At 44.0% G+C, this 9,121-nt stretch overlaps 1 long non-coding RNA gene across 2 annotated transcripts in view; it reads left to right on the top strand.

Annotated features, from left to right (window-relative positions):
• Positions 1 to 8,911: 8,911 nt before the first annotated feature.
• The window catches only part of LOC122457194, a 68,416-nt gene continuing 68,206 nt past the window's right edge, over positions 8,912 to 9,121 (top strand). Inside the window, exon 1 of one of the 2 annotated variants that reach the window (XR_006276602.1) lies at positions 8,912 to 9,031. This is a non-coding gene — a long non-coding RNA (uncharacterized LOC122457194). The remainder of the gene's footprint in view (positions 9,032 to 9,121) is intronic. The other variant, XR_006276601.1, reaches the window with a different exon arrangement.

Here is a 9,121-nt window from a genome sequence, read left to right as displayed (position 1 = left end):
TCTAGTGGTGTGAATGATAGCATGTCCTCTGGCATTGTGCTGTTGGGAGGCAATGGGAGCCCATCATTCCTTTGTGTCCGGCCTTCCCTTGGCGTGCATGAGAGCCAATGCTGGGGTGAGGCATATAAACCAAGAGAGGAGAAGGTAGCACTTGGGAAGCGGGAGGGCTGAATGGCTGTGAGGCTGTCACATGGAGCTGGTCCCTGTAGATCACTGGTGCAAATGTGGCTGATTTCAGAGGTGAATGAATGCTTTCACCAGCTGAGGGACAGCCTACATCAAATGAGTTTGTGGTCTCAATCAAACTTGTGTCCATCCCCATCAGAGCTGGTGGTGATTATCAGGCTCAGCCAAGAACTCAGCAGGGCATGATACTGAATTCCCTTCTCAGGCCTGTGCTGTGGACAGAGCCCAGGGCTAGTAATCCCTCACCTTGTGCAAACATCACATTCGCTTTGAGAGAGAAAAAGAGTCATTTGGCATGAGTGGGGATGCACCATACTGGTGATGTCTGGTGCAGGGGCTAATGTTTTATATGTCCGTACGGTAAGGTACCAGACACACCGTAAACAAACCCTTCACATTCCGCAATTATAGCGAATAGATGTGTGATTCGGTGCCCTTTCTAGTGCCTGGATTAAGTGCTATGGGGTTTGAGCCACAGTGTGGCAGAAAGGGGGCTGTTGCCTGGCAACAACTCCTGTAGAACATTTAGCATCTTCCTTTTGCTCTTTAAACACATTGTGGAGAATATAGAGGGGAGGGGAGAGAGTGGGAGGAGCCCATCCTTTTGGGGAATGGTCTTTGGTGAATGGAAGGTGGGAGAATGGAGCAGGATTGGTTGAAAAGACCCCAAATTTCTACAGTTCTTCTGGTCTACTGGCTGTGCAAGATCATCTGTCTCAATTGCTTGGTGCAGAGTGCCAAGTACTTCATCCCCATGCTATTGGTCTATGGGCTGAGAATGTTAATTACTTATATTATTAATTATTATTATTAGATAATAATAACATTAAGTATTACTATTATTATTAATTACTTGTATTATATTCTCTCACACCAAGATCAACTTCACTGAAGCCAAGGGAAGTATGCTAGTGTTGTAAATCCAGGAGGAGTGTGAGGGGAATAAGACTCACAGATTTTGATCAATAAATGGAAGGGAAAGATGGCCTAGACCTAGTCAGAAAATGGATTTTTCCATCCCATGAATAATTTTGAGTTTGTAAGAAAGTTTTCATCCTGAATTGGGATGAAAAGCCAAAATTTCACATAAAAAATATGTGAACTGGAATTCTGAAAAAAAAATCAGGTCACTCGACATGTTTGATTTCAATAAATGTTTCAGTTTGGTTTAGCCATCTTGAAAAATATTTAATATAAAATAAAGGAAATCTTGAGACTACGTCACTTTGAAATGAAAAATCAAAACCTCTTGTTACAAAATTGCAGAAATGGGGCATTTTGACGTTCTCTAAACTTTTTTTTCCAGAATGAAATTTTGTGAAAATCGATGCTATTTCGTGCAAAATTTCAATTTAGTCAAAACAGCATTTTCTAACAGCAAACTGTTTTGACAAAAATTTTCCAAACAGCTCTAGCATCAGACTCAGAGTTTTATTCCCTGTTTTGCCACTGACTTCCTGTGCTTACATTCCAGCTTTAGTTAAGACATGGCTCTTGGGTGTACAGCTGGCTCAGGACTGGTAAAAAGTACAGAGCCTGTCACTTCAAGATCACCTGTTCACCGATAGCCAGGTAAGGAGAATGATACCTACGGTGTTTTTATCAAATAGCAGTGCAGGGTCCTATGTGAAATGTGTTGGAAGTCTTGTAATACCTACTGAACAGGTTTCCACAAGTGACAGGAGCCAATTGTCATTCTCTTTGGAAGTCTGAGTAGAGAGGCCAAAGTCTGAAGAGTCTTTGAAAACGAGTGCCACTCTCACCAAAAGAGGTGATCCAGGGTAGATCTCAGATTCACTCTAAAGCTTCATTGGTGTGTATTTCAATTTCTATGCTACCTGCACATCCCTTTCTACCTGCACATCCCTTTCAACAAATGTGCTGAGAAGCTGTTCTCACAAAACTTTCTTCTGTCTCCCCACACAAACTTCTACATACCCTAAAGTTATTTTAATGCTCTGAGTTATATTTGACTAAAGCCATAATATTTTGGAGCTTAGCAACTTTGTTATTTTACCAAGTAAGAGGTTTAAGTATTACATGATCCAGAGTCTCCCATATAGCCAGTTGGAAAATGTTTGGTGGTGTTTCTGCTGAAAGTTTCAACAAAAACAATTCATTTTCATCTACATTTTCTGCAGGAAAATGTTGACATTTTCATCAAAAACAGAACAATGTTGGCCAACAGTTTTTGGTTTTGAGTTTTTGGGTTTTCAGGTTTTCAGCAAAACCTCTAACTTTCCCATGAAAATCAGACACTTTACCCTCAAAATTGAGTTTTATGGAAAACACAATTATCCACCAAAACCAGTTTTTATGGACGGTTTCTGCCCAGCCCCACATGTGAGACTCTGGGCTTGACTGTGTGATGACTGATGATTGGCTAATGCTTTAGCACCCTATTATTTTGATATTCCACTCTCTCATCAGCCACTTGTCTGATATGTGTTACCCGTTAGAATGTAAGTTATTTGCACAGGGTCTATGTTTGTGCATCATCTTGCACAATGAGGCTCTGTTGGGGTTATGTCCACTAAAGATATCAGTATGCAAATAAACTAAAAAGTAGAGTTTCTGATTGGCTGAGTCACTTCTGATATCAGAATTCCATCACCCAACAATAAGCTTCCCCATAACAATTTCAAAATCGAACCATAACGGGCTCTTCATGTATTGCCATATATTAATTGCTTTAATATCATGGTCCTTACCAAGTTCTTGCTTGAGTCTCTCTTTCACACCTCAACGGAATGAGCCATTCCCTGCAGGCTGATTTTTCAAAACATAGCTTTCCAAAGGAATCAGGTCTCCAGGGAATGGAGTTACAGTACAAGGAGTTGACTTCCTCAAGCATCTGAGATCCTCAGGACCTCACTGCATGTGGACATGGAAAGAATGGAACATTTTCAAATACCTACAGTTATGTTAACAAAAACCAAATCTGTATCTTCACATCTCGCTTTTTCATCTGCTAAATGCAAAAAAACAACCTTTTCACATTCATGGGAATTGACATATAATTTTTTTAAGAAGTTGTCTGTTCCCTCAGCAGTTTTGATGTGAATATTAACACTAACATAATTTCATGATGATTAGAGAACACAATTATGGGCTATTAATAATGACACAAATAATGACATTTAAGGCCTCATTTTAATTTGAATAATATTCTGTCTGGTGGTATTTAAACAGCTCTGTCTAGCACAATTACTGCAGGGCCAAGGTGCAATCGCCTCATCGCAATATCAATCATGCCACTCCTCACCAACGCCTGCTCCCCACAAAAAGAACTGGCAGTTCAGAGTCACACAGCATGAGAAAGGCATCTGAAGGAAAAGGGGATTTTCAATAAGTTGGACTGTGGCATTGTAGTTTCTGGAGGGACATGGGCAGCATACTGGTGGCTTTCTGAATGTACATGTTATCTTGGTGATTTACCTCTAGGTTAGATTACAGACTAAATGAGGTCCGTGGTTTCTTAAGCTGGTCTGGGGTGGGAGTCTGCATCGCAAAGGACCAGATTCTGATTTGTGTTGAATGGCACCGTACACCACTCCAACTTCCTTTGAAGACAAGGAACTTGTGCTATAAGTGCTACCCGGCCTGAGGGAGGGTATCACAATCTGACCCAAAATTGTCAGCCTCTGCTCAAGCAATTATCAAGGGGCACTGCAGGTTAAAATCCAAGTGACAGTGCTATTGGTAGTGGGTCAGGACTGGCATATCGGGGATAACACAGCTCAGGATTGAGGTAGCTTTGGTAGTGCTAGCTGGACACCAGTCCTGAGCTTCCAAATATCTCCTTTCCCACCACATCTCATTGTAACATCTAGCTGACCTGGGTTCTATTGATGCCCTGCTGAGAAACTTTGGGCAGGTCACTCTGCCCCCCTGTGCCTCAGTTTCCCCATCTGTAAAATGGGAATAATGGTACAGACCTCCTTTGTAAAGCCTTTGGAGAGCTACCAATGAGAAAATGCTTTTTAGAGCTAGGTATTGTTAGGGGTAGGAAGGATCTGGCGTACATTAGCAGGATTTTGTAAGGGAGGCTTGCACCATACTTGCCCACACTGTCTCAGGCTGCAGTGCTTCTCAGCTGCCTCTGACTATCAGAAGCTCCTAATTTAAGAAGGATCTGCAGGAAACTCTCTGAACTCTGCAGTCACTATCAAAATGCCATCTAATCTTCTCCAAAATCTCCAAACTGATGTGTCTCATATGCCCCCTATGGTATTAACCTAATGGAGTCACCCTTGGACTTACCTCCATGGAAGTCAGGCATTGAAAACACACAGTCTCCTCTACAGTATACTCACTGCCAAGATTAGCCCTAGAAAGCTGCCTTGCTGTGCTAATGTGGGTTAATGGAAACCTCCAAATCAATTTTCACTCCCAGAAGAAAACCCCCTGGTTTAGGCAGCAAAGTCTGTAATACTGGAAATGGCTCTGGATCTTTTTTTTTTTAAAGGTACATTGTAGTTCAACAAAGAGAGGGTTAAGTGAAATTTTTCTGGGTAATTGACTTGTTCTGTATCCATTGCCCCCAGGAGAGCACCAGGCTCTTCACACAGCAGAAAGTTGTGAGTTCTCTGCAGAGACGGATGCTGCTTTGTCGGACGGGGGAATGGTAATTTCTGTAATAGTGCTCACCCTCTCAGCAACAAACTCGTGTTTGACTGAATCCCTGATGCCAAGGCTCTGGGAGCCATCTCACTGTGCAGCACAGATGATAATGCTGAGGTGTTGCTTTTATCATCCTACATTGGGCCATGTGCAATACTAAACCAGTGACTGATTTCCACTCAACCATCCCAGGCAATCTCTGTCACACACGCGGTATCTGACTCTTTCTGCTGCAGGAGTTCCTCTAGCTGCTTCAGACACGCTAATGTATTTTACCGAGAGGAAATGCAGATAACTCCACATGCTGCACATTGCTTACATGTCAGGTTCTTCACATGACCTCCCAGCAGCAGCCCAGGATGAACTCGGCATATGATTTTTGCTGTCGTCAGTGGACACTACATTACAGTATCATCTAGAGGCCCCTGAGTGAGGATGACTGCCCCATTGTGCTTGGGGCTGTACATGTATTTTATATACACATGTAACACATTTCAATAAGTAAAGAATTTGTAATAAGCTCCTAAATCAAACAGTCCTTGGACCTCCTGCGTTTTCATAGGGATGAAATTCTGTTCAATCAGACTTAAAGTTTAGTTTCACAGGCAGCATTTTCAAAAAAAAATCAGCCACCCAATTTTGCATGCACAGTTTTGTGCCTGCCATTATTTGCAAGTGCAAAACTTTACCAGTGCCCCTGAAAACCAGATGATTTGAGCTCAACTGCCTGATTTACAGGCACAAATAAATAAGTTTGCATGACAAATAAAATCAGGTCAAGATTTTTTCAAAGCAACTAGTGACCTTTGGGTGCATCAATTTTTGGGGTGCCCACACCAAGGCATCTTAAAGGATATGATTTTCAGAGGGCAGGAACCGAGAACTTGCTGACAATCAAGCCTTCTGAAGGTCTCTCAGTTAGGACTCCTGGAGTAAGTAAAGCCAGCGAGCAAGCAACTATTACATCCCTGCTGCTTTGATATTTTAGATGTATAGCTCCTTGAAGAGAGACTATGGTGACTGAGCCACACAATACTCACTTATCTCTAAACAAAGATTCTGCAGCCACCCTCCAATAATAGAAAATGTGATTTATTGAAAACTGTGTTAAAATTGTGATCTATCACTTTAAATTCTAGTGGTTTTCCTAGTCCTGCTTGCAGGCTATGGGGCTCTGTAGGGAAGCGTGGGATCAGAGTCAGTCTGTGCCAGCCAGCCTAGTGTAAGGTGGGGTGAGTTGTGCTGCTCTGGTTTTTCGGGAGCAGCCTGCTTTGTCTCTCTCTGCTTAATTTTTACTATCCCATATTTATCATCAGTTTTCTCTGTTATGTTCAATGCACAAACACAGAGATATTAGATAACAAAATAATTTTGCTGGAAAGTTGGAACAAAATTCTACTTTGTTTTTTAGAGTTCAGAATGATGACATAAAAGAACCCAGAATATTGCCTCACATGCTGACCGTTATTGCCTCATTGTTTCCTGTAACCCCCCCACCCCATCTGTTGTCTCTTGTCTCATACTGAGATTGGAAGCTCTTTAGGGACGGGACCATCTCTTTGTTCTTTGATCGTACAGCAACCACCACAATGGGAACCTGATCCATGACGAGGGTTCCTTGGTGCTACAGAAATATAAATAATAAAGATGGATCATTAGTCTGTTCCAGGCTGGCAATTATGTTCCTAGGAAGTAAGTGGCTGGAAATGACATACAAAGGAGATTGATGCAACCAGTACTGCCCTTAGCAGAAAGGGCCAACTTCCCCAACAGCATGGAAGTCATGTTAATCAGCTGTCTAAGTACTCAGTCTTGCACAGACAAGGTTCCTCTCTTCCTATACAGTTCAGTGACACTGTTAAATTTATCCTCCCATTTGGTAACAAACTCCAGACGTATTCTGACAATGCAAAGCCATCGGGCGAACAAAGACCTTAGCTTTTGACAGTGAATGAGGCACTTTGCTCAGAGGAGTGGGAGGAGTCCTTTGTATAGATGGAAAAATCCACCAAACAAGCTATTACGCTTAAGTGAAACAATGCAGAAGGTTACGGGGGTAATGCTGACTTTCACGAGTCACAGCATTATTGGCTGCAGAGCTGAACAGCCGCACAGTAAATAAATGCTGCTCCTGAAAGGTTCCTGCCTGTCAGACAGCCATCACTTCTGGCAGACTCTCAGCCTCTTTGGTCTTCCTCCACCCAAGCAATGCAGTGTAAAGCAGCTCTTCCTTCTGTCTGATTCAAGAAGAAAGTTTATTTTCATGCGGTCTGGTATCTCTGACAGACTTGTCTTTAATGCATGTTTCTCGCTCTTTTATTCTTTCCTTCTCCCATCACTTTTTCATTCAACCTTTTTCTTGTCTTTTTAGAGCATATGAACATCTTCCAGCCAGGGATAAGTGAGGGCAACCACCGTGCAAGCTTTGCACACACACACACTCTCTCTCTCTCTCTCTCTCTCTCTTCCTGTCTTGCCAGTGGACTTCTATCATGATTAGCAGCAAACTCTTCCAGTCCTTGGTCCATCCAGCTCTGCCAATGTACCTCAGCCCTGACCTGCAACACCTGCTGCTATCCTAGTCCCAAACAACACATCCATGGGCAATAGCAGGGCTAGATTGAGTTGTGTGGCAGGGGGACCCTCGGCTCAGACTAATGGTTGGGTGCCCAGATCCAGGCATGCAGTGCAGTTGGGTGGTGGTGATGTCCCCCAAAAGGGAGGTTGGCCACGTGATTTGCTAAGCACAACCTCCTTTTAGCACCATCCCTTTTACATCCAACTCTGTCTTTGCTGATCCTTTGCTAACGTGAAGAGACCCAATCCTTTCTTCCTCCTCCTCCTCGCAACCCCACACAAGGCAGGTAACTCCAGTAGGAGTCACTCCTGTCCTGTGGAGGGGAAACGGGGCCCACTGGAGCTGACTGCCAAACAGGCAATGGTCAAATTGGGTGCGGAGTTCTGAGGCTGTATCAATGATCCATTTCCTCTCCCCACCTCTATGTGCCACTTGGTTCCCATCTCACAAAGGTGTTGCTGCTGCTGTCCCCAGATGGCTCATGCAGCTCGCTGGTGCCCTGCAGCTGAGCTGGGAATCCTGGCTTCTTGCTCTGACTGCTGATCATGAAAAAGGGGCCCAGGTTTTTGGGCAGGCAGACAAAAAATATCTCTGCTTTTGGCTGCAAACAGGCTCTCAACCTTGCAGCTTAGGATGCAAGTAGCATAGCACCCAGAGCAGCACAGCTGCAGGGAGCGATTCAGGAATTGCCTTGCTGGACTACAGAGTGCCAATTTTTCAAATCTAGAGCCATTTTCTATATTACAGCCTGCACCGCTGAAGCCAGGAGGGATTTTCTTCGGGGAGCACAAATTGATTCAGAGGTTACCATTAAGCCACATTAATGCAGCATGGCCCCTTCTAGAGTTGTTCCAGGGAGCCAGGCATAGGGTGGGAAACTGCCGTCCATGAACCTGCTGCAGTACTGATTCCTGATCCACTGCACCTCTGCTATTCCAGGTCTCACCTCTGCCAATCCATCTTACTCCTGCCCTGTGCCTCTTGAGTCCTGACATCCTGTCCTTGCTTCCTGCCCAGCCTGTGCCCTTCCATCCTGACTTGAAGCACCCCCAGCTTTCCCAGTCCTGTTCTCAGCTCTGCAGAGGGACCTGCAGCCAAACCCTTGCTACTATCCCAAGATTGGTAGGCATTGAATTTTGCCAGTGGAACTCCATCTGGCCTTCTGAATTCCATGCACCACACATACTTCTACTTATAATCAACTCTGACATGATGGGATGACTTTACAATATGGAAAAATAAAAAAAAGAGGCATGAGTCCCAGCAAACTCCTTTCACTTGTGATTCGCCTTTGAGCACAGCTGTCCAAAACCAAAAGACTAATGCATTAATCCCTTGCACAGCTCAGCCCCTCTCTAAGGGGCGAGTATTATTGTTAATGTGGTGCTTTCCCCACCCCCTCATGGGCAAGAGCAGTGTTTGCAATCCTGGCTAAGCACTCTCAGCTGTGGCAGCTGCAGCCAAGGAGGGCTGAGTGGGGGTAAAGTTATATAATGGGGGTGGGTGCGGTAGTGGATGAGACTAGGAAAGGTGAGGTGTTTGGAAGCTTGAAGTTCCCTACAAAGTGAACAGTGGTTTCAAAAAATCCACCTTGTTCTGCTAATTCTTCCTTCCATAGCAAACACTTCAGCCATCATTGCTCTGGTAAGTCCTTGGCAGTCTGCTCCTGTATTCTGCCCCTTTCTTCCCCAAGCGGGTGTGAATTAAAGCTGGATCAATGGAACTGCAGATCTG

The sequence above is a fragment of the Dermochelys coriacea genome, chromosome 22 (assembly GCF_009764565.3).
Source record: "Dermochelys coriacea isolate rDerCor1 chromosome 22, rDerCor1.pri.v4, whole genome shotgun sequence".
NCBI lineage: Eukaryota > Metazoa > Chordata > Testudines > Dermochelyidae > Dermochelys > Dermochelys coriacea.
This window is presented reverse-complemented; position numbering and strand designations above follow the sequence as displayed.